Source organism: Bos taurus, chromosome 13 (genome assembly GCF_002263795.3).
Source record: "Bos taurus isolate L1 Dominette 01449 registration number 42190680 breed Hereford chromosome 13, ARS-UCD2.0, whole genome shotgun sequence".
In the NCBI taxonomy this organism is placed as follows: domain Eukaryota; kingdom Metazoa; phylum Chordata; class Mammalia; order Artiodactyla; family Bovidae; genus Bos; species Bos taurus.
The window spans coordinates 24717891-24743621 of NC_037340.1; the positions used below are offsets into that span (position 1 = coordinate 24717891).

The 25731-nt window shown below is 41.7% G+C and overlaps 1 protein-coding gene and 1 non-coding gene across 3 annotated transcripts in view; both read left to right on the forward strand.

The window, feature by feature from the left end:
• The window catches only part of KIAA1217, an 821092-nt gene that overhangs the window by 126003 nt on the left and 669358 nt on the right, over nucleotides 1–25731 (forward strand). The gene's annotated exons all lie outside the window — the stretch shown is intronic.
• On the forward strand, nucleotides 12585–12715 carry LOC112449393 (small nucleolar RNA SNORA18). The gene has a single exon (XR_003037966.1). It is a non-coding gene; the product is annotated as a small nucleolar RNA SNORA18 (small nucleolar RNA).

The following is a 25731-nucleotide window of genomic DNA, read 5'->3' on the forward strand; positions in this document are numbered from 1 at the left end:
TTTGGCCTTGGAATACGGAATGAAGCAGGGCAAAGACTAATAGAGTTTTGCCAAAAGAACGCACTGGTCACAGCAAACACTCTCTTCCAACAACACAAGAGAAGACTCTACACATGGACATCACCAGATGGTCAACACTGAAATCAGATTGATTATATTTATTGCAGCCAAAGATGGAGAAGCTCTATACAGTCAGCAGTGACAAGACCGGAAGCTGACTGTGGCTCAGATCATGAACTCCTTATTGCCAAATTCAGACTGAATTTGAAGAAAGTGGGGAAAACCACTAGACCATTCAGGTATGACCTAAATCAAGTCCCTTATGATTATACAGTGGAAGTGAGAAATAGATTTAAGGGACTAGATCTGATAGATAGAGTGCCTGATGAACTATGGACGGAGGTTCATGACATTGTACAGGAGACAGGGATCAAGACCATCCCCATGGAAAAGAAATGCAAAAAAGCAAAATGGCTGTCTGAGGAGGCTTTACAAATAGCTGTGAAAAGAAGGGAAGCGAAAAGCAAAGGAGAAAAGGAAAGATATAAGCATCTGAATGCAGAGTTCCAAAGAATAGCAAGGAGAGATAAGAAAGCCTTCCTAAGTGAACAATGCAAAGAAATAGAGGAAAACAATAGAATGGGAAAGACTAGAGATCTCTTCAAGAAAATTAGAGATACCAAGGGAACATTTCATGCAAAGATGGGCTGATTAAAAGACAGAAATGGTATGGACTTAACAGGAGCAGAAGATATTAAGAAGAGGTGGCAAGAATACACAGAAGAACTGTACAAAAAAAAGAGCTTCACGACCTGGATAATCACGATGGTGTGATCACTCACCCAGAGCCAGATATCCTGGAATGTGAAGTCAAGTGGGCCTTAGAAAGCATCACTATGAACAAAGCTAGTGGAGGTGATGGAATTCCAGTTGAGCTATTTCAAATCCTGAAAGATGATGCCGTGAAAGTACTGTTCTCAATATGCCAGCAACTTTGGAAAACTCAGCAGTGGCCACAGGACTGGAAAAGGTCAGTTTTCGTTCCAATCCCAAAGAAAGGCAATGCAAAAGAATGCTCAAACTACCGCACAATTGCACTCATCTCACACGCTAGTAAAGTAATGCTCAAAATTCTCCAAGCCAGGCTTCAGCAATACATGAACCGTTAAATTCCAGATGTTCAAGCTGGTTTTAGAAAAGGCAGAGGAACCAGAGATCAAATTGCCAACATCTGCTGGATCATGGAAAAAGCAAGAGAGTTCCAGAAAAACATCTCTTTCTGCTTTATTGGCTATGCCAAAACCTTTGACTGTGTGGATCACAATAAACTGTGGAAAATTCTGAAAGAGATGGGAATACCAGACCACCTGACCTGCCTCTTGAGAAACCTATATGCAGGTCAGGAAGCAGCAGTTAGAACTGGACATGGAACAACAGACTGGTTCCAAATAGGAAAAGGAGTACGTCAAGGCTGTATATTGTCACCCTGCTTACTTAACTTCTATGTAGAGTACATCATGAGAAACACTGGGCTGGAAGAAGCACAAGCTGGAATCAAGACTGCCGGGAGAAATATCAATAACCTCAGATATGCAGATGACACCACCCTTATGGCAGAAAGTGAAGAGGAACTCAAAAGCCTCTTGATGAAAGTGAAAGAGGAGAGTGAAAAAGTTGGCTTAAAGCTCAACATTCAGAAAACTAAGATCATGGCATCTGGTCCCATCACTTCATGGCAAATAGATGGAGAAACAGTGGAAACAGTGTCAGACTTTATTTTTTTAGGCTCCAAAATCACTGCAGTTGGTGACCTGCAGCCATGAAATTAAAAGACGCTTTCTCCTTGAAAGGAAAGTTATGACCAACCTAGATAGCATATTGAAAAGCAGAGACATTACTTTACCAACAAAGGTCCGTCTAGTCAAGGCTATGGTTTTTCCAGTGGTCATGTATGGATGTGAGAGTTGGACTGAGAAGAAAGCTGAGTGCTGAAGAATCGATGCTTTTGAACTGTGGTGTTGGAGAAGACTCTTGAGTCCCTTGGACAGCAAGGAGATCCAACCAGTCCATCCTAAAGGAGATCAATCCTGGGTGTTCATTGGAAGGACTGATGCTCAGACTGAAACTCCAATACTTTGGCTACCTCATGCGAAGAGTTGACTCACTGGAATAGACTCTGATCTATTGGGGGCAGGAGGAGAAGGGGACGACAGAGGATGAGATGGCTGGATGGCATCACCGACTCGATGGACATGAGTTTGAGTAAAGTCCGGGAGTTGGTGATGTACAGGGAGGCCTGGCGTGCTGCGATTCATGGGGTCGCAAAGAGTCAGACATGGCTGAGCGACTGAACTGAACTGATTTATAGATTAAGGTAATTTCTTGGATGCACTTAATCTACTCTCTACATGTGCCAGTCCACACATAAACATATAGCTGCATGAATTTGCTCCACCATTGTGTACCCAAACACCACGTTGCTGTATGTTTCTGTATCTAGTTCAGTCTCTGTTTTAACCCCTGTTAACTAGTGTAGCCAGCTACCCAGTTTCAGTCATCACTGGAGGCCTCTGTCCCTGAAAGTTGCTCAAGGGTCCCATGGTATTCTGTGACTTAGAGAATCTGGGGAAGGACTTCCAACTCTGTAGCCCATTGTGGTCACTGCTGTGTGTTGTGGTCTGTTGCAAGGGAGGAGGCCCATCTCCCACATACTGGATGTGGGAGTAGGCATCATTCTTCATGTCAGTCAATCTCCACATGATCTCCAGTGCCCTTAGCCTACAGAGGCTCAAAGCAGGCTTTCCCTTCTGAGCCAGAGATGGAGGTCGGGCCTCAGCAGTGAGAGCGCTAAATCCTAGTCACTAGATCCGTGGTCATTGACATCGCTCTGGCCCTTTGGCTTTGCAGAAAAGAATTCCCACAAAGACGGGAAGTAGTGAAGTAGTGAAACAAGTTAAGTATTTATTAGGAAGAAATAGAATGCAGTATGTGTGGATAGACATTCAGGGGTACTCAGAGAGTCACACACTCGTGGTAGTTTAAATCACTTATGGAGACATTTCTTCTGGATTTCCTTTGGCCAATCCTTTTGATATGTCTGGGTCTGAATCCGTACTTGGTACATCTCAGGATCCTCCTATGTTGTTGTTGTTCAGCTGTTAAGTTGTGTCTGACTCTTTGCAACCCCGTGGACTGCAGCACACCAGGCTTCCCTATCTTTCACTAGCTCTCAGAGCTTGCTCAAACTCATGTCCATTGAGTCAGTGATGCTATCCAACCATCTCATCCTCTGCCACCCCTTTCTCCTCCTGCCGTCAATCTTTCCCAGCATCAGGGTCTTTTCCAAGGAGTCAGTTCTTTGCATCAGGTGGCCAAAGTATTGGAGCTTCAGTTTCAGCATCAGTCCTTCCCATGAATATTCAGGACTAATATCCTTTAGGATGGACTGATTTGATCTCCTTGCTGTCCAGGAGACCCTCCAAAGTCTTCTCCAACAGCAAATGTGTTCACACAAATCTCTCAGCCAGGGTGGATTCCAACAACGAGGCCTATGGGTAGCCTTAGCATCAGTCTTCTTTTGACCTGCAAGGAATTTACTAGTCAAGAAAGGCTCCTTGACTTTGAGAATGACAAATACATAGTCTCTTATCTGGGCACGGCCCAGCCTCCTGTCTCAATTGCCCTGCTATTGATATTTTGGAGTTTCTGTCCATAAGGAATCAATTCCTAATGCTTACCTTGTTGGTGGAGAGGGGGCATCTACCCCCTGCCTCACTTGTACTCAGGCTCCAGCTTCCCTGACCATCCCATCAGACATCATGGACAATCAGTAGGATAGAGGAGGGCAGAGGCAGGCTCTGTAGCACCTCTCCAGTCTCTTTTAATTTCCAGGTCATTGTAACCATCTAAACTCAAAGCCACATCCATCTCTTTGGCTAGTAACAAACTCCAAAGCCTGGATAGTGTTTTTTTTTTTTTCCCCCCAAGTTTCTGGCAATTTCTGTTTTCAATTCCTAAATCTAATATTTCTGGATGCCCCGAACACAAAACTCAAGACTTTGTCTTATCTAGAAGAAAGGGAGCTAAATTTGCCTTATTTTTCCTAGATCTTATTGCACTAGCAGGGACGAGAATATAAAGTCATATCTTAATAGATTATCTGCCACATACACACCAGAGGAACTTGTGGCAGGGGAAGGAAAACAGGAGTTTTTTTGATCAGTGGAAAATGGGCAAACTTTTTTCTTTGTTTTTATTATTGATGTTGTTTAGTGTTATGAAGTACAAGAGTTTTCTAAAGATTGATGTGACTGATAAATTGAGTCACCATCCAGAATTGACTGCTTATTTCTCTATCAAAGATCTACCAAACTTGTTCCATTTAGAAATTCAGGTTAATTATTCTTCCATTCTGTTGGTATCATGCAGGATCATGTCTCTTGAATGCTTAAAGACGCAAAATCATGATCTGATTGCTTAAGCCTCTTAACAAGGATGGAGAGGTATTTAGAAAAAGCCAAATGAGGACGTTTTTCCCAGAGAGTTTTGTGAGAATGAAAATGAAGTGAGTATTTACACTAATGATGTGTGTTTTGTGAATGAGTCCCTCTAGATTGCTAACTTTATCCTTTGATCTGAAAACATGACAGTGATTGAAAAATCAATTAGCACATATACCGTATGTCCAAACAGCCTAAAATAAAGGTGAGGGAGGTGATTTTTAAATGTATTAGGAGCAATACAATTAAAAGTACATTTTTAAATGTATTAGGAGTCGTTAATCCATGAACAACTCCTCCCCAAATTAAGCAGGGTTAATTATAAGGTATGTAAACTGTATTCACTTTCTATTGCTGCTGTAACAAATTGCTGCAAATTTAGTGGCTTACAACATTCATTCATTGTCTTTCAGTTCCATAGAGCAGGAGTCATGGTACAGCATGCCTCAGCTGGGTCCTCCACTTTAAGTCTCGCAGAGACAAAATCAAGGTTGGGAGGGTTGCGTTCCTTTCTGCTTTCAAGCACATTCTATTGTTGATCAAATCCAGTTCTTTGTGGTTGTAGGACTGTGCTTCCTTGATGGCTGTCAGCTGGGGGCCATCCTAGGCTTTTTCTGCTCCTTCCATCATGTTACCCTCTCCATCCTGGTGCCAGTCAAAGCTTTAACTGCTTCTCACACTTAGAATCCCTCTGACCTGGTCATTTATTGTGTCACTTGTCTCTATCTAGAGGAAGTTCTCTACTTTTAAGGGCTGGTGTAAATGAATTGACCTGCCCAGAAAATTCACATAATTTTCCTTATAACGCATAGTTTAAGATGTAATCTTATGCTTTTTACAGAGAGGAAAATGAAAACTTATTTTGTAGATATATTTTAATACTTTTTTGACTGTGTCAGGTCTTAGCTGTGGCCCTTGGGATCTTTGTCGAAGCACACAAGTTCTCTAGTTGTGGGTTGCAGGCTCTAGAGTTTGGATTCAGTTGCACGTGGGATCTTAGTTCCCTGACCAGGGATTGAACCTCTGTCCCCTGCATTGGGAGGTGGATTCTTAATCACTGGACCACCAAGGAAGTCCCCACTCATTATGTTTTAGATATTAAATCAAAATGCGTTTTCTAGGAATTTCCCTGGTGGTCCAGTGGCTAAGGGTCCATGCTCCTAAGGCAGGTGGCCTAGCTTTGATCCCTGGTCAAGGAACTAGATCCCATTTGCCACAACTAAGGATCCTGCATGCTGCAATGAAGATCAAAGATCCAGTGAGCCACAGCTAAGACCCAGCATGGGCAAATACATAAATATCTTTTAAAATTAAATAATGTTTTCCAGTATTGTCGTTTTTTCGCATTAAAATCTCAGCTTTTCTTTATCATTTGGGTCCCCTTTAAGTAGTTTTAAATTCTTAGAAGTCATACTCATATTTGTGTGTTAATTAATCTGTATTGGTGAGAATATATATAAAAAACATATAACATGCATAATAAAAGAGCAGGAAAACTAACTCTGGCTTTAATGAAGCTGTATTTAAGGCTGCTTGTGGTTATTAAACCACATATAAAGTGACTGTCTTAGTTATTATACTCAGCAGGTACAATTATTTTATTATGAGATAGTTTCAATATTGGTTTAAATAAAATTGATTTTCATAGACTACAGTTTAGTTTGAATGTCTGTGTTTTATTCTGGATTATAATGCCTTTAGGAGGTAGTGGATAAAGGAAATATCCAATTTGTCATAGATTAAAATGATGTGTGCTGCCCAGATCTGGTAACACAGCTGAGTAGCTTAAAAAAAAAAAAAAGGAAGCAAACTTCAGAGTTAGGCAGAAGACCAAATGCTGACTTTGTTCCTTAGCAGCTGTGTGACCTCAGACAACTTACTCATCCTCTCTGATACTCCCTATCTGCATGTGCATAATGGGGATATCAGTATAAAGCTGCAGGAAGAGGGCATTGATGAGGATTAAATGAGATTAATGGGAGATCCCTCATCACTTCTGGTATGCAGGCAGAGTTAAAAAATTATGGGTTACCTTTGCTTTGTCTCTCAGGGTCTGTAATATGCTGATATGTGAATCTCATCCTTGATAGCTGATCTGAACCCAAGCCCTAATTTTGTGATGGAGGAGTCCATTTAGATTTAATATTCTTTAATATTCTTTCATATCCGGAGAAGGCAATGGCAACCCACTCCAGTACTCTTGCCTGGAAAGTCCCATGGACGGAGGAGCCTGGTGGGCTGCAGTCCATGGGGTCATGAAGAGTCAGACATGACTGAGCGACTTCTCTTTCACTTTTCACTTTCATGCATTGGAGAAGGAAATGGCAACCCACTCCAGTACTCTTGCCTGGAGAATCCCAGGGACGGGGGAGCCTGGTAGGCTGCCATCTATGGGGTCACACAGAGTCAGACACGACTGAAGTAACTTAGCAGCAGCAGCAGCAGCATTCTTTCCTATTGTCTTATTATACTTGAAAAAAAAATTCAGTTTCATCTTTCGGGTCTACTAAAAGAAGTATTTTATGATCATTTGCTAATGCAATAATAAAAATGCTTTTTAAAAGGATTAGAAACTTGAAGTTTCATTAGGGGGCCAGAAACAATAGAATTTTATTATTTACATTAGATTTGTCATTTCAATAAAATAGCAATGCTCCTAGTTGAAAGGCCTTACTTACCACAAGAGCTTAAAGTTAATCATTCTTCTCAAGAGTAGCTAGAATATCCTTTGTGTTGCATGTTTTTTTCTGGGATAAAAGAAAGTAGCTTTGATTGGTAATTTGAAGGCAGGGTCGCAGTCCCCTTGTGGTTCCTTTGGTTCCTTCTTTATTGAGCCTTCCAGATGCCTCTGTCCATGGTGCTGACCTCCAGACACGCTCCCGTTTAAGTATTGGATGGTCCAGGGTTGTTGTTGTTGTTGTTGTTTTTCATGCTAGGTTCCTAAAGAGCTCCCTTTGGTTTGTAGCTGCTGTTCTTCTCTGTTGAGTCTGTATCATTTTACGCTCTTCTGCAACTTCCCCAGTGCTTAAAGGGCCAGCTTGTCCCTGGTTACTATTTTTTAAATTTGGTTATTCAGTGTTTTAATGCTGTGGTTTAGTTTTTTGAAATGTTTCTTGGTCCAGCTCACTCATGGTTGATGAGATTTAAATCCATGCCAGTGGTATCCTCATTCCACAAATTTTTACTGCTCTCTTTCTATTTAAGAAAATCTCAGTCTTCCTTCTGTATTTCTCCTTTACTCTCACATTACAACCATACTTACAACACTTCAGGGGTCAACCACAAGTCAGGTTGTCACCTGCACCTCTGATTGATAGGCTGTAGATCCTGGGTTCTACAAACCTTGGATTCCTTGAAAACTCCCTCCTTGGATTCTATTAATTTTCTAGAGGAACTCACAGAACTCAGAGAATCAGTGTACTCAAGAGATTACTGGTTTTTTAGAAAAGGACATAACTCAGAAACAGCCAGATGGAAGAGATGTCATAGAGCAAGTTATTGGGGGAGGGCACATAGCTTCCACACACTCTCCCAGCACTTGTTCACCATCCCAGAAGCTCTCCTAACCTTGTCCTTTTGGAGTTTATTCAGACTTCTTTACAAAGTCATGATTAATTAAATAACTGGCTGTTGGCAGTTGATTCAACCTCCAGCCCCTCGCCCCTCTCCAGAGGTTAGGGAGTGGGACTACAAGTTCCAGCTCTGAAATCACATGGTTGGGCCTGCTGGCAACCAGTCCCCAACCTGAGATGATCTAGGGGCTTTCCAAAACCACCTCATTAACATAACTCAAGACACCTTTATCACTCCCATCACTTAAGAAATTCCAAGAGTTTTAGGAGTCTGTACTAGAGACAAGAGATGTTCTACACAAGGAACAGGGATAAAGACTAGCTATATATTTCTTGTTATAAATCACAATACTGCACCTCCTAAGTATAGACTCTTGTCATGGGCACTCTAGAAAAATCAAAGGGGAATATGATTTGGAACCTAACTTCAAGAAGCTTTGAATCTGGTGAAAGGTGAGAGGGGGAGAGCAGTAAACAGATGTGGGAAAGTGAGGCAGACATAAACTAGGTGTCACTGGAGAGGTGCCAGTAGTGGCTGTGTGAGCCTGCAGCAGTGACTCAACTCTGGCCACACAGAAGAAGCACCTGGGGAGCTTTTAGACATCTTGCTGCACACTGTCAGTCCCAGATATATTCAGAAGCTCTGGGGATGAAGGTCAAGGCATCGGTATTTTAAAATCCCCAGGGGATTCCAGTGAGTGGATACAGTTGAAAACCACCAGCCTGAAAATGACCCTGACACATTCTGGCTCTGTGACAGGATAACAGCAAAGTCTTGCTTTCCTTTATTTTTATTTGATTTCATGCACCTCATGCTCCATATTGGATTTTGACAAGTACCTGCTTCAATGTTGATAGGACCTTGTATACTTAGTATATACTCAATAAACACCTACCTGTTGATAGATGAATACCCACTTGTTTTAACGCTCCCCACTCCCTTAAACAACATTTATTGAGCACCTAATATATTTGGAGATTGTTGTTTAGTTGCTTAGTCATCTCCGACTCTTTGTGATCCCATGGACTGTAGCCCGCCAGGCTTCTCTGTCCATGGGATTTCCCAGGCTGGAATACTGGAGTGGGTGGTCATTTCCTTCTCCAATATTTGGGGATAGAGCAGTACTCACTGGTGAGGAGAGAATAGTTAGTGCAACCATCTCTGCCTGGATGCTCTCTTTCCCACATGATGCCATCTTCTCCATCAGAACCATTCTGGGAGCTTGTAACAGAACAGGCTCTTGGATGCTTCCTCAGCTTGTTACAGAGTCTCTGGTCATGAGCCCAGGGACACTTTTTGTTCACAAACTGCCCAGATGATTCTGTGTACATGAGAGCTTGAAAGCCCCTACAAAGACAATGCAGGACAGGTCCGGGCAAGGTGTGCTATGGTGCCCCGCTACGGAGAGACTGACATACAGGGGAGCCCGGAAAGGGTGTTGGGAGAGGGTGCCCTCTGAGCTGGGTCTTAGGGATGATTATTGACTTATTCACAGGAAAGGGGAGGGAGAGCATTTCAGGAAAAGGAAAGCTCCTGATCATGTCTCAAAGATGAGAATGAGCACAGCACATGGCAGAGATTGGAGACCAACTGTGAGGAGCCATTTGTAATTTTAAGTTAATTAACCTCTATCGATCCCTACAATGTTCTGAGCAGTGCATGCAAGGAGGATAAAACTGCTCAAGGAACACGGTGTCCCTGGGTCTGGCTCTGAGCTCTTGTTTGGTTCGGCAGAGCGATGCCTGATCACTGCCAAGCTCTGGAAGTCTCCCAAGAACCTAGATTTATGAGGTTATAAAGCCACACCTGGGGTGGCCGCGTATCTGCAGGAAAGGCACAGAGCTCCGGCTGGTGTCACCAGGGCCACCACTTCCTGATGCGTCTCCAACTTCTGGAGGGTCTGAAAGAGGCAGAGTCTGGTCTGGGAAGTTGGCTGACAATATGAGGTCAAGGCTGGTGATTTGGTGAAATTGGTGGTTTGGTTTTATAACACTATGAATGCCAGGCTATAAACATTATGAGTAAAATAGGCTTTGGAAGCCTAACATGGAATTCTAACCACTGTTTATAACTTCTCATCTAAGAGAAAGAATAAACCATGGACCAAAAACTAAATTATTTGTGAGTAACAAGAGCTATTTATTGGGCTTCCCAGGTGGTTCTAGTGGTAAAGAACCTGCCTGCCAATGTAGGAGACAAAAAAGACATGTTTGGTCCCTGGGTTGGGAAGATCCCCTGGGGAAGGAAATGGCAACCAACTCCAGTATTCTTGCTTGGAGAATCCTTTGGACAAAGGAGCCTGGCAGGCTACAGTCCATGGGATTCTAAAGAGTCAGACATACCTGGAGCGACTTAGCATGGACTCCCAGCTATTTATTGATGACTTAGTAGGCACCAGGCCTCCAATGCCCTGAGCTTTACACTTTCTTTTTACTACTACTTGTCTGTGTCTCTCCCTAGCCCTCTCAGAGATGTGGTATCATTCCATTTGCTTTACAGATCATGGAGCTTGTGAGTGACGGAGTTGGGATTTGAATCCAGATATGTGTAGCTATTAGAAACTGAGTGTGTAACAACTGTGCCAGGCTAGTTTTGGAATATGATTTTGTATAAATTGGTGGTTTCCTTTACCTTTTTATTTTACACACACATCCCACAGTGTCTGTTGAGACCTTGATGAATAGTTAACCATAAAACAGGTTAAAAAGAAATAAAATGCCCCAGAATTAGCAGGAAGAAAAATACTGCTTTCTTTCTTTGATCCTTCTACTGGGTTGGCCACAAAGTTCGTTAAGGTGTTATGGATAAACCCGAACGAACTATTTGGCCAACCTAACACATTTCTCACAGTGTGAAACCAAAATCTTTCCTCCCAAGTACTTTTGCTAAGGAATGCCTGATAAAGGGGTTAGAAAATGTAGCATCACTCAATTTGGCAGGCATCGCAGATAAAATGGAATGTCAGATCCTCTGTTTCAAGGGCTGTTTTCAGATATAGTGGCTCTAAGATGGTTCTCATTTTATAAAACAGAATTTAGAAGATTAGGATGAATTCAACTGAATTATGAAAACAAGTACTGTGATCTGCTAAGTATAGTCCTTGATCATCTTTCCCCCCCACCCCCTATACCTAGATAATTACCTGGGGCTTGAGTCATGGTTTACACATAGCCATCTGATTATTTGCAGCACCTAAAGGGGAAAGTACATTGTCATTTCTGTCTGTCCTGTTTGTAGGGATCATCTCTACAGGTGAAAAAAGAGGCCACTTTGGTGAGGATGTATAGCTGAAATATATTAAGACAAAAGGGGGAAATTGCAGAAACAAAATTTCTTCACAGTGATCTGAAGTTTCAGTAATATTCAGTTATTAAATATTTGCTCTTGTTTATTCAAAACTTTAATTATTGGCACATTTACAATTTTATGCTTAGTTTGACATTTAATCTAGTGGTTTTATGTTTATTTATTGCATGGTCTAAATATGGCCTCACTTTCTAAGCTATGACTAATCCTTATAGTCATTTGATATGATTTAATTGTATTGTGCTATTTAAATAATGAGTGCCTTCTCTGTACCAAGTATTTGTAATCTTTTTGTACATGTGGTAACTTCAGGTACCAAAGAGTTAACCAAGTTTGGCATAGTTATTAGACATTTCAAAATATTTATAGTGAAGATATGAATTTACATGACCTCTGAGTAAGAAGAAATTAATTGAGCCCATGCTGTGAAACTAAATAAATCAGTGGGAAGAAAAATTGTAGGCTTTACTAGCGGAAGTAATTAGATCAAAGGCTTCTTCTGCATTGTACTAAGTTGCCTCTGTTGTTTCTGAATGGCTGCTGATGTTTAAATTTCTGAGCGGCCAGGTTTTTACTGTTTTGCCAACAACATTTTCTCTACTTCAAGGATTACTGGAAAACTAATCAGATGCAGTAATTGATTTAACAACAGAATGATTCAGTAGTTGCTGTCTTCTGTAAAATCTTCCTTCCTCGGTTTTAAGGTAAATTATCAATTTATGAGTCTTCACAGAAAAGCATTTATTTCTCTTTGCTCCATTAAAAAGGAGAGTTCTCTGCACTCAGATTTGTTTGGGGGTAAAATGTTCCACCTGTGAAGCCCTTTCTGGGACATGAATACATTGTTGACAATCAAGTCTCAGATGATAGTCCTATATGAGAATCACATGGCAGTTTAAAATTGTGTGTAATCAAAATGATGCAATCTTGACAGAAGATGGGCTTGTCCAGAGCTGACTGAGAAAAATTCAGTTGCAGAAGTTGTGTGCTTGTCTGTCACTGTAATAAAGGGTCCAGGGTTTTGCTTTCTAGAACTGTTGCTCTGCCTGACCTACTCAGCAAAAGTCCCCAGTCTTCTGATGGGAGTGACATGCAGATTTACCCTGCAGGAATGAGTAATATCCCTAAGTACATGTATGTAGTTACAAATATATGTATGTATGCTTAATGACAGAGGAAGTACCAGACATGAAAACTGCAGATCTAGTTGAGGTCTATCCTGATGGGGCTTTTCCAATAAACCTACATCATTGGAAATGCCTCATAGAGTAAGTATGTGGTTTCCTTTACTCATAGAACTGCTTGTTCGATCTGTGGGAAAGAACTACAAGACAAAGTTGCCAAGAAAACTATGAAAAACCTAACAAACTTTTTTTTTTTTAATCTTAGGTATTGACATACCCCAACAATCTGTACTGTTCTAGGATGTGATAGCTTAGGGGTGAATATGATTTACACTTAATGCATTTTTAGAGGGTGTCAGATTCAGAACCAGGCAGTTCTGTCTGCAGACCCTAAACGTGGTCCTAAAGTAAATTGCTTGAGGAAATTGAATCCCAAAGATTACAGATGGGGAATGTCAAAGTGTGTCTGTATTCCATTGGAGAGCAAAGAAGCCCGTCTAAAAGAAATGTGAACTGAGTGACTGACTGACACGGCAGCTGTGGGTTGTGCAAAATGTCTTTTGGAAAGGGCTGTCGTATGTATCTTGAATTTTATGACTTTGTAGGAACTGAGGTGATTGGCAGCGGAAAGAATGAGATCATGTGAAATCCCTTAAAAATGTATTGACTTAAATCACACTTGTGTTACACATTTAAAAAACAAACAAACAAAAAACAAAACTCTTTGTGCAGAAAAAAATCCCCTGCAGATTTCATGTGAAGGCTGGACAGCTCCTCAAGTGCTCAGAGGCTCTGAGTATGGCACAGGGTCTCAGTGGGGAGTGGGATGGGATGGGCAGGGGACACCAGTCTGCAGAGCCCTGAGCCGGTTGCTCCCTACTTCCAGAACTTGTCTTCTCTGCTGATTCTTGGATAACTGGCTGCTTCCCTCCAAACAGCTGGGGACGCTCTTGATTTCTGCACGCCACCACTGTTGCCCAGCTGTCTGCACAGCTGCTTTTCCAAATTCTCACTTGTGCTCTTAAGGGATTTTTATTATAATTTATTGTTATTATTGGCTGATGTGGGTTTTCACTGTGGCGTGCAGGCTGAATTGCCCTATATGTGGGATCTTGGTTCCCCAGCCAGGGATCAAGCCTGCGTCCCCTGCATTGGAAAGCAGATTCTTAACCGCCGGACCACCAGGGAAGTCTTGAATTTTTATTACAAATGCAATATGTGTATTGATAATAAAATTTGAATTGGAGATGATCATATAGAAAGTAAATATCTCCTCCCCTAACCAGATTCTCAGTGTCCAATTTTCTTTTTTAGTTCTTCCTGTGGTTACCTCTGTAATCATCCTAGACAATGTGCTGACGCTTCCCCCTCTTGAATTATCATTGTATACTAGACTGTTTGAGCAATATATATTCATTCCCTGCCACAAAAGATAAGGACTTTAGCATGCTTGTGCTATTTCTAAAGACTTTACTCTTATTATTAATGATCCATTTATTAATTGCTTTTGTAACTCTAAATAATAATGTAAATCTTTTCCTTAACACATCACCTTAGGCACTGTATCTAGACTCCTCAGTACATCTATAAAATGGGGATAACTATAATACCTACTTTATAAGGCTGTTATAAGAATGAAATGACAGAATCCTTTTAAACTGTTTAGGAAGGGCTTCCCAGGTGGCTCAATGGGTAAAGAATCCACCTGCAATGCAGGAAAGGAGATGCAGGAGATGTGGATTCAATCCCTGGGTTGGGAAGATGCCCTGGAGAAGGGCATGGCAACCCACCCCTGTATTCTTGCCTGGAGAATCCCCATGGACATGGGAGCCTGATGGGTTACAGTTCATGAGGTTGCAAAGAACTGGACACGGCGAGAGCTACTAAGCACACACAAGGTCCTGGTACTTAGTGAATTCTCAATATATTTGGCCAATATTCCATGTGGGAATCCCCAACCTTCAACTCTGCTCACTGCTCTCGCTAAACATCCACCTCAGTTAGCTGGAGTGTGACTTGTACATTATCAGTGTTGCTTTACGTTCTCAGCTGCAGCTTTAAAGATTGGCATAAAAACAATCGCCTGCTTTCACTTGATAGGGTCATCAGCTCCTTAACAGCCCAGTTTGTTACATTTGAAGATATTCTCTAGGGGCCCTTTGCTTTTCTCTTCAAGTTTAGACCAATTACTTTCTAGGTCAGTGGCATAGTCATCATCCTGGTTATCATATATAAAATGATCAGGGAAGGACTGCTGGGAAAGTGATATTCAAGTAAAGACCTGAACTAAGGAGAGGAGAAGTCTAAACAGAGGAAAGAAGTGCAAAGTTCCTGAGGCAGAAGAACCCTACTGTGCTTACTTGGGGCACAGGAATGGGGCCAGTGTGGCTGGAGTGAGTGGAATGAACAATCTGGGCGAAAGTGAGGGAGGTTATAAGTATTTTGAAGATTCCACTAGATGGATTAGATGTGTAATAAGATAGAGAGCAATGAAGAACCATTCCAATATTTGTGTTGTAGTCAGTTGGAAGGATTGTAGTCAGTTGGAAGTCAGCTGTTCAGTAAGATGAATGAAGAATGGTGAAGAATGTGGGAAGAGCAGGGGACTTCCCTGATGATCCTGTGCTTAGGAATCTGCCTTGCAATGCGGGGGACTCGGGTTCCATCCCTGGCTGGGGGACTAAGATCCCACATGCGGGGCTCAACTAAGCCCACAGGCTGCAGCTAAAGAGTCTGTGCATTATGTGGAAAGATGCTGCGTGCCACAGCTAAGACCCAACACAGCCAAATAAAAAATTTTTTAAAAATTTGGAAGAACAGATTTGACCCATGTGGGATGGGAGATGGGTGGCAGAAAGGGGCAGAGAGCAAGAGTCCAGTTTTGGAAGCATTTATTTAGAATGCCTGCCAAAGGGGCTTCTCTGGTGGCCCACTGGTTTTAAAATTTCACCTTCCAGTGTAGGAGTGAGAGTTTGATTTCTGATTGGGGAGCCAGGATCCTACATGCCTCACAGCAAAAAACTCAAAACAGTGTTTGTAAAGCAATGTTGTAACAAATTCAATAAAGACTTTAAAAATAGTACACATATAAAAAAAATCTTTAGAAATAGTAGAATGCCTATAAGATATCCAAGTGGAGATGTGAATGGGAAGTTGGGAATATACTTTCGGGTTTGGGACAGACATCTAATCTGGGAGTCGTATATGTGATCAATAGGCCATGAGATGAATGAAGTCATGAAGGGAGGGAGTGTGAGCAGAGAAGAGAATTAATAGGGCCAAGGGTCATGGTCTTGATAATGCCCATGTTTGGAGCGGGGAGAGGTGAAGAGGAGCCAGTAAAAAAGATGAGAAAAAGGCCATTGAAATATGAGAATAAGGATGGAGTTTGTGAAGCTAAGTGAACAAAGCATTTCAAGAGGAAAGAGTTAAAAGAGTTGCAAAGAGAATTAAGGGAAAAGAAGAGAGTGGTAAGACAAATGGATGTTAACAGGAAAAAAGAATATGAGGGTTGAGAGCTCACTTCTGGATTTAGTGTAGTGGAGCTCGCCGGTAAACTTCATAAAAGCAAAGTGATTTTATTTTAGCTACTCTGAGAAAGGAGGGACCATCCCTAGTCCTTGGGGTGTTTTTATTCCCAGAGATGATGAGCAACCCACCTCCTGCTGGCATCTGCATTAGCGCCCAGCAGGACTGTGCTTTAGCCATGGATGTTTCTGCTCTGTTCCTGGTCTAGGGTGATACTTACTTCTTTAAAAGCCTGGCTATGTTGCTTTTGTTTGTTCTTTTTGTATTTGGTCACATTCGCATGTGTTTAGAGATGGGGGAGTGTGATAAAGTGTGAATCTGTTATACAATTTTAACTGAGTGTTTTGTCAGCTAAATCTTTACCTTCTTTACTAAATGTTCCTTTTATTTTCTGGCCTTACCTGCCTCACTGTTAAGGATGTGATATTTGTGATCACTTTCTCAAATGGAGAGGTTTTTTTTTTCTTCTTCCTCCATGTATGGCTGGGTTGCTGAAGTTGGTGTCATATTAAAACACACTGCCACTAAAAGTCATTTCTCCCTTATTATGTTCATCTAATTTGATATATTCCCCTGTGTTCCTTCTAGTTTTTGTCACTTAACAACGTCCTGGGCAATCCCTGTAATGGGCTGAATTGTGTCTCCCTATCCACATTCATATGTTGAAGTCTTATCCCCCTAGGACCTTAGAATGTGACTTGATTTGGAATAAAGTCTTTGTCTTCTAAATTCTATTGGAGTATATTTGATTTACAATGTTGCGTTAGTTTCTGCTGTATAACAGAGTGAATTGGTTTTGCACACACATATGTGCTGTGCTGTGCTGTGCTTAGTCACTCAGTTGTGTCTAACTCTTCAACCTCATGGACTGTAGCTTGCCAGGCTTCTCTGTTCATGGGGATTCTCCAGACAAGACTACTGGAATGGGTTACTATACCTTTCCCCAGGGGATCTTCCAAACCCAGCAATCAAACCCAGGGCTCCCGTACTGTAGGAGGATTCTTTACTGTCTGAGCCATCAGGGAGGCCTAAGAATACTGGAGCAGGCAGCTTATCCCTTCTCCAGGGGATCTTCCCCACCCAGGAATCAAACTGGGGTCTCCTGCATTGCAGGCGGATTCTTTACCAGCTGAGCTACCAGGGAAGCCCCACATATACATATACCCATTCTTTTTTAGATTCTTTTCCCATATAGGTCATTACTGAGTATTGAGTAGAGTTTCCTGTGTTCTGTGGTAGGTCCTTATTAATTACCTATTTTATATATAGTAATGTGTATATGTCAGTCCCAATCTCCCAACTTATGCTTCCCTCCCTCTTCCCTGGTAACCATAAGTTTGTTTTCTATATCTGTGATTCTATTTCTGTTTTGTAGATAAGCTCATTTGTACCGTTTTTTTAAATTCCTCACATAACCAGTATCATGTGATATTTATCTTTCTCTGTCTGACTTGACTTCACTTAGTATGATACTCTCTAGTTTTATCCATATTGCTGCAAATGGCATTATTTCATTTTTCCATGGCTGAGTAATATTCCACTGTATATCTGTGCTGCATCTTCTGCATCCATTCCTTTGTCGATGGACGTTTATTTAGGTTGCTTCTATGTCTTGGCTACTGTAGACTGTGCTGCAATGATTTGGGGTGCATATATCCTTTAGATTATAGTTTTATCAGGATATATGCCCAGGAGTGAGATTGCTGGATCATGTGGTAGTTATGCTGCTGCTGCTAAGTCGCTTCAGTCGTGTCCGACTCTGCACGACCCCATAGACGGCAGCCCACCAGGCTCCCCTGTCCCTGGGATTCTCCAGGCAAGAACACTGGAGTGGGTTGCCATTTCCTTTTCCAATACATAAAAGTGAAAAGTGAAAGTGAGGATGCTCAGTCGTGCCCGACTCTTCACGACCCCATGGACTGCAGCCCACCAGGCTTCTCTGTCCATGGGATTTTCCAGGCAAGAGTACTGGAGTGGGTTGCCATTGCCTTCTCCGTGTGGTAGTTCTATCTTTGGTATTTTAAGGACCCTCCGTACAGTTCTCCATAGTGATTATACCAATTCACATTCCCACCAACAGTGTAAGAGAGCTCCCTTTGGAGATAAGGTCTTTAAAGGGGAACCAGAGATCAAATTGCCAATGTCTGCTGGATCATGGAAAAAGCAAGAGAGTTCCAGAAAAACATCTATTTCTGCTTTATTGACTATGCCAAAGCCTTTGACTGTGTAGATCACAATAAACTGTGGAAAATTCTGAAAGAGATGGGAATACCAGACCACCTGACCTGCCTCTTGAGAAACCTATATGCAGGTCAGGAAGCAACAGTTAGAACTGGACATGGAACAACAGACTGGTTCCAAATAGGAAAAGGAGTTCGTCAAGGCTGTATATTGTCACGCTGCTTATTTAACTTATATGCAGAGTACATCATGAGAAACATGGGGCTGGAAGAACCACAAGCTGGAACCAAGATTTCCGGGAGAAATATCAATAACCTCAGATATGCAGATGACACCACCTTTATGGCAGAAAGTGAAGAGGAACTAAAAAGCCTCTTGATGAAAGTGAAAGTGGAGGGTGAAAAAGTTGGCTTAAAGCTCAACATTCAGAAAACGAAGATCATGGCATCCGGTCCCATCACTTCATGGGAAATAGATGGGGAAACAGTGGAAACAGTGTCAGACTTTATTTTGGGGGGCTTCAAAATCACTGCAGATGGTGACTGCAGCCATGAAATTAAAAGACGCTTTCTCCTTGGAAGGAAAGTTATGACCAACCTAGATAGCATATTCAAAAGCAGAGACATTACTTTGCCAACAAAGGTCTGTCTAGTCAAGGCTATGGCTTTTCCAGTGGTCATGTATGGATGTGAGAGTTGGACTGTGAAGAAGGCTGAGCGCCGAAGAATTGATGCTTTTGAACTGTTGTGTTGGAGAAGACTCTTGAGAGTCCCTTGCACTGCAAGGAGATCCAACCAGTCCATTCTAAAGGAGATCGGCCCTGGGATTTCTTTGGAAGGAATAATGCTAAAGCTGAAACTCCAGTACTTTGGCCACCTCATGTGAAGAGTTGACTCATTGGAAAAGACTCTGATGCTGGGAGGGATTGGGGGCAGGAGGAGAAGGGGATGACAGAGGATGAGATGGCTGGATGGCATCACTGACTCGATGGACGTGAGTCTGAGTGAACTCCTGGAGTTGGTGATGGACAGGGAGGCCTGGCGTGCTGCGATTCATGGAGTTGCAAAGAGTTGGACACAACTGAGCGACTGAACTGAACTGAACTGAAGGTCAAATGAGGTCATTCAGATGGGCCTTAGTCCAGTATAATTGCTGTCCCTATAAGAAAAGGAAATTGAGACATAGACATATGAAGGAAGATCTTGTGAAGACACAGGGAGTAACCAGCCACCTGCCCTGCCAACACCTTGATCTCGAACTTCTAGGCTCCAGAACTGTGAGAAAACAAATTCCTCTTTTTTAAGTCACCCAGTGTTTGGTACTTCATTATGGCAGCCCTAGCAGACTAATAGGCCCCCTCATAAAAGATTTTGGCGCTTGGTTCACAGACCTTCTTTCCACCCACTGCCCTGCCTTCCTCCTGGCCAAGCTCAATGTCAGTAAAGACATGGTCCTTTGACCTCCAAGATCATCTTTCACTGCTCAAGCCAAGCACTCCCAGGGCCATTCAATCTCTGGTTTTCACTCAGAAGAGTTTTGCCTTTGAAATGACACATCTTCCTTTCCAGCAATCTCACTCAATTATTTTCGGTACACTGATTCTTTAGCTGCTTTTTCTCATAGGCTGTTATCTTCTAGATTTGCTCCCTGATTATCAGGCAACGCTTCCTGACTTCCTCCTCCCCCAGCTTAGACTTCATGAACCCTTCATTCTACCAAATGCTGCCAGCAGATTGAGCCATCTTGTTCTATTGTCTTCTTGTTACATATGCTTGGCAAACCCAGACTTGGATGGACCTGAATGCCAGTCTTCTCCATGTCTGCAACTAGGACACACTGTAATTTGTTTAATAACGGTTGGACATAAGGACATTGTTTCCTCTTTTACTATTGAATATGACTATGGTGAATATCGTTCCTTATACATATATCTTCGTGTGTTTTTCTCTGTGTTTCTTAAGCTAAATTCCTAGCAGTGTAGTTATAGGACCCAAAGCTTTAAGACTTTTAAAATACAACATCAGGTTACCTTTCAATAAGCTCAGAATGATTTTTCATCACTGATGTATGAGAATACATCAGTTTAGTTGAGTTCAGTCGCTCAGTCGTTTCCAACCCTTTGTGACCCCATGAATCGCAGCACACCAGGCCTCCCTGTCCATCACCAACTCCAGGAGTTCACTCAAACTCACGTCCATCGAGTCGGTGATGCCATCCAGACATCTCATCCTCTGTCGTCCCCTTCTCCTCCTACCTCCAATCCCTCCCAGCATCAGGGTCTTTTCCAATGAGTCAAATTTTCGCATGAGGTGGCCAAAGTATTGGAGTTTCAGCTTTAGCATCAGGCCTTCCAATGAACACCCAGGACTGATCTCCTTTAGGATGGACTGGTTGGATCTCCTTGCTGTCCAAAGGACTCTCAAGAGTCTTCTCCAACGCCACAGTTCAAAAGCATCAATTCTTTGGCAGTCAGCTTTCTTCACAGTCCAACTCTCACATCCATACATGACCACTGGAAAAATCATAGCCTTGACTAGACGGACCTTTGTTGGCAAAGTAATGTCTCTGCTTTTGAATATGCTATCTAGCTTGGTCATAACTTTCCTTCCAAGGAGTAAGCATCTTTTAATTTCATGGCTGCAGTCACCATCTGCAGTGATTTTGGAGCCCCCCAAAATAAAGTCTGACACTGTTTCCACTGTTTCCCCATCTATTTCCCATGAAGCGATGGGACCAGATGCCATGATCTTCGTTTTCTGAATGTTGAGCTTTAAGCCAACTTTTTCACTCTCCACTTTCACTTTCATCAAGAGGCTTTTTAGTTCCTCTTCACTTTCTGCCGTAAAGGTGGTGTCATCTGCATATCTGAGGTTACTGATATTTCTCTCAGCAATCTTGATTCCAGCCTGTGCTTCTTCCAGCCCCATGTTTCTCATGATGTACTCTGCATATAAGTTAAATAAGCAGCATGACAATATACAGCCTTGACGCACTCCTTTTCCTATTTGGAACCAGTCTGTTGTTCCATGTCCAGTTCTAACTGTTGCTTCCTGACCTGCATATAGGTTTCTCAAGAGGCAGGTCAGGTGGTCTGGTATTCCCATCTCTTTCAGAATTTTCCACAGTTTATTGTGATCTACACAGTCAAAGGCTTTGGCATAGTCAATAAAGCAGAAATAGATGTTTTTCTGGAGCTCTTCTTGCTTTTTCAATGATCCAGCAGATGTTGGCAATTTGATCTCTGGTTCCTCTGCCTTTTCTAAAACCAGCTTGAACATCAGAAAGTTCACGGTTCACGTATTGCTGAAGCCTGGCTTGGAGAATTTTGAGCATTACTTTACTAGCGTGTGAGATGAGTGCAATTGTGAGGTAGTTTGAGCATTCTTTGGCATTGCCTTTCTTTGGGATTGGAATGAAAACTGATCTTTTCCAGTCCTGTGGCCACTGCTGAGCTTTCCAAATTTGCTGGCATAGTGAGTGCAGCACTTTCACAGCATCGTCTTTCAGGATTTGAAATAGCTCAACTGGAATTCCATCACCTCCACTAGCTTTGTTCGTAGTGATGCTTCCTAAGGCCCACTTGACTTCACATTCCAGGATGTCTGGCTCTAGGTATGAGTGATCACACCATCGTGATTATCTGGGTCGTGAAGATCTTTTTTGTACAGTTCTTCTGAGTATTCTTGCCATCTCTTCTTAATATCTTCTGCTTCTGTTAGGTCCATACCATTTCTGTCCTTTATCGAGCCCATCTTTGCATGAAATGTTCCCTTGGTATCTCTGATTTTCTTGAAGAGATCTCTAGTCTTTCCCATTCTGTTGTTTTCCTCTATTTCTTTGCAGTGATGGCTGAGGAAGGCTTTCTTATCTCTCCTTGCTATTCTTTGAAACTCTGCATTCAAATGGGAATACATCTTTTGCTACAAATTTCCTAGAGTTGGGACAAATGAGTTCAGAATGTTCAAATCAATTAAGCAAATGAAAAATGACTTTTAAGATATTATTTTCTTTCATTGCTAGGAAGAGAATATATTTAAATGTTTATTGACAACTTGTTTTCTTGATTTTGTTTCTTTTTTTTCAGTGTTTGAGTTTTTTTTTTTCATTGATTTTGTAAGGGATCTTTTTTTCTCATTAATTATTTGATATATTGTTAACTGAGGACCGTCTTAAACTCATAAAAATGTTCTACTCTGAGTTTGAGTATTGTCTCAGTAATCTATTATTTGCTCTTATTGTGTCTTAGCACTATCAATTATACATACACAAGGGATTTTTTTTTCTGTTTCACATTTGTCACGCTGTTTATCATTATGTTTATTTCCATCCTCTTCCTCCGTCTTCTGGAAAATAATCTCAAATTTCTTAGATTTTTTTGTATTTTTAATTAACTGGAAAAATAATTTTGCAGGCAGATTTTAAAATCTGCCAGTACATTTATAGTTTTCTTGTAATAACTTCTTATTTTAACTAGTTCCCTTTTCTTCTCTTCCTCTGCCTAAAGAATCTTATTAATTTCCTGCTGTCTTACTACTTTCTTTTCTTGTTTCTCAGGCTTCTTACATTTTGGAAGCATGAAGCTACATTGCTGACAGTCTTGTGACTCTTGTAGTAGACCTTTTCTTAAGTAGGACGTTCCTCTCATCTTAACTATGACATTTCCCTTCTTTTTGGTTGCAGAATTTTTTCCATTGGTTTTGTCTTTTTCTTGTTTGCTTATCTTTAATGAGAAGGTCACTGTTTGATCTGATTTTATAAAGATACAGGGCGGGTGAGTGAATTCTCTTTGGAGTCTCATACTGTTTGCTCAGGTGCAGTTAGAATTTCTCTCTCACATAATAAGGGGCTGGATTATTTTAGACAGATCCTTTTTTAATCCCGAGTGTGGTGGTTATTTGCATACAGTATGACTGGGCTGCTCACTCTACATATACAATTCATCTTCGTTTTCTCTTGCTTTTACCTCCCATATGTATTAATTTTGAACCTTTAAGTCTGATTTATTATTCTGAACCATCAAGCTTGTAACCTTAGGTAGCCAGTGAGTTACCCTAATGGAAAGGACCTGTTCTTGTGATCGAAATGGTGTCTACAGGTTTCATCAAGCCCCACTGGATAGCAATGTAGCTAACGGTTGGAAAATGCACGGCAATGCTTTCTTCAAGTTAATTGTACAAGAACCCTTCACGTGTATGTGCATGCTAAGTCGCTTCAGTTGGTCTGACTCTTTGCCACCCTATGGACTGTGGCCTGCTAAGCTCCTCTGTCTCTGGGATTCTCCAGACAAGAACGCTTCACAAATGCTGCTAAATTTTTGTTGAATTTCCCTTATGAGAAATTTGAAAGATATGCAAAGATATGCAATATGTATATTGAATTCCCACCTGGAGGACACTTTTCATCTGCCCCATAGAATTGCATGGTAATAGAGTAGATGTTTTTGTGAATAAGAAATATACCTTTGTATTTGTTGCAAGCTTTGAGAAGCTGAGGTTATTTGTGACCACTGTGTAATTTAGCTCATCCTGATTAATATAATGCATATCAGCTTATAATTACACATTCCTTTTAGTTATTAATGTAATGTCACCCTTTCAATGGTTAGGTTGGGGAGTAGATAAATTGGGTCTATATTTTTATCCCTAGAACTTGGTACAGTCCCAGCATGTGGAAGGTATTTAAAGTATGTATGGGACAAATGGGAGCTTCCTTTGAGATCCAGTGGTTAAGACTCCAGGCTTCCATTGCAGGCGGGTCCAGGTTCAATCCCTGGTCAGGGAACTAGGATTCCATATGCCACTGGGTGTGTGCCCCTCCCGCCCCCAAAAAAATGTACGGGACAAATGCCTAAACAAAAGGACAACAGAAAGCTCAATGTTAGCATTGATACAGTTCCTCAAATATCTTGCCATGAGTGTTGTTAGAACAAATGAATAAACGAGTTGATTTTGGGCTATAAATTATGACATTTTACCCAGGGACGGCTTGAAATATTAATATACAAATCTTCAATTGAGAAATAGGGACTCATGAAATTAAGCTGGAATTTGAAATTCCAGCTAATTGAAATTAAGCTGGAAACTTGCATGGAGTTGTCTTTTCTAGATATCATTTACACATGCAATCACCATCCATCCAAATTCTGACATATCAGTTCAGTCACTCAGTTGTGTCCACCTCTTTGCGGACACACAGCACCCCATGGACCACAGCACACCAGGCCTCCCTGTCTATCACCAACTCCCAGAGTTTATCCAAACTCATGTCCATTGAGTTGGTGATGCCATCCAACCATCTCATCCTTTGTTGTCCCCTTCTCCTGCCTTCAGTCTTTCAAATGAGTCGCATCAGGTGGCCAAAGTATTGGAGTTTCAGCTTCAACATCAGTCCTTCCAATGAACACTCAGGACTGATCTCCTTTAGGATGGACTGGTTGGATCTCCTTGCAGTCCAAGGGACTCTCAAGAGTCTTCTCCAACACCACAGTTTAAAAGCATCAATTCTTCGGCACTCAGTTTTCTTTATAGTCCAACTCTCATATCCATACATGACTACTGGAAAAACCATAGCCTTGACTAGATGGACCTTTGTTGGCAAAGTAATATCTCTGCTTTTTAATATGCCGTCTAGGTTGGTTCTGGTGGCTCAGACAGTGAAACGTCTGCCTGTAATGCGGGAGACCCAGGTTCAATCCCTGGGTTGGGAAGATCCCCTGGAGAAGGAAATGGCAACCCATTCCAGTATTCTTGCCTGGAGAATTCTGTGGATTGAGGAGCCTGGTAGGCTACAGTCCACGGGGTCGCAAAGAATCGGACATGACTGAGTGACTTTACTTTACTTTACTTTTGCTAGGTTGGTCATAACTTTCCTTCCAAGGAGCAAATGTCTTTTAATTTCATGACTGCAGTTACCATCTGCAGTGATTTTGGAGCCCCCCCCCCCCTGCAAAGTAAAGTCTCTCACTGTTTTAATTGTTACCCCATCTATTTGCCATAAAGTGATGGGACCGGATGCCATAATCTTAGTTTTCTGAATGTTGAGCTTTAAGCCAACTTTTTCACTCTCCTCTTTCACTTTCATCAAGAGGCTGTTTAGTTCTTCTTCACTTTCTGCCATATAGGGAGCTTTAATAGAAGTTAGTTACTCTGAAACATTCTTTACTCACCTTCTCCGCAGGGCCAATATCCTAGATCTGTGTTAAAATAATGGGAAGTGAGGCAGTTGCTCCCAAATGACAGACTGTTACTCCACTGATCCTTCCTAAGAAACATTCTGAAAGTTCATATCAGGATAGCATTTTCCATACAGCAGAGCTTCACACTTCATTAACTGCTTAACAATTGCTCTCACTGGATTTTTTTTATCTTCCAGCTGTCTGGCTAACTCAACTCTTATTCTGTAGATTGATCAGAAGACTTTCTGTTCAAACCCTTTCTCAGGCGTAATGGCCCAAGGTCTCCCAATATGACAGTCTCTTGGTTGACCTTTTCTGTTTTCTCAGGAGTCCTCTGCCAGTTTCC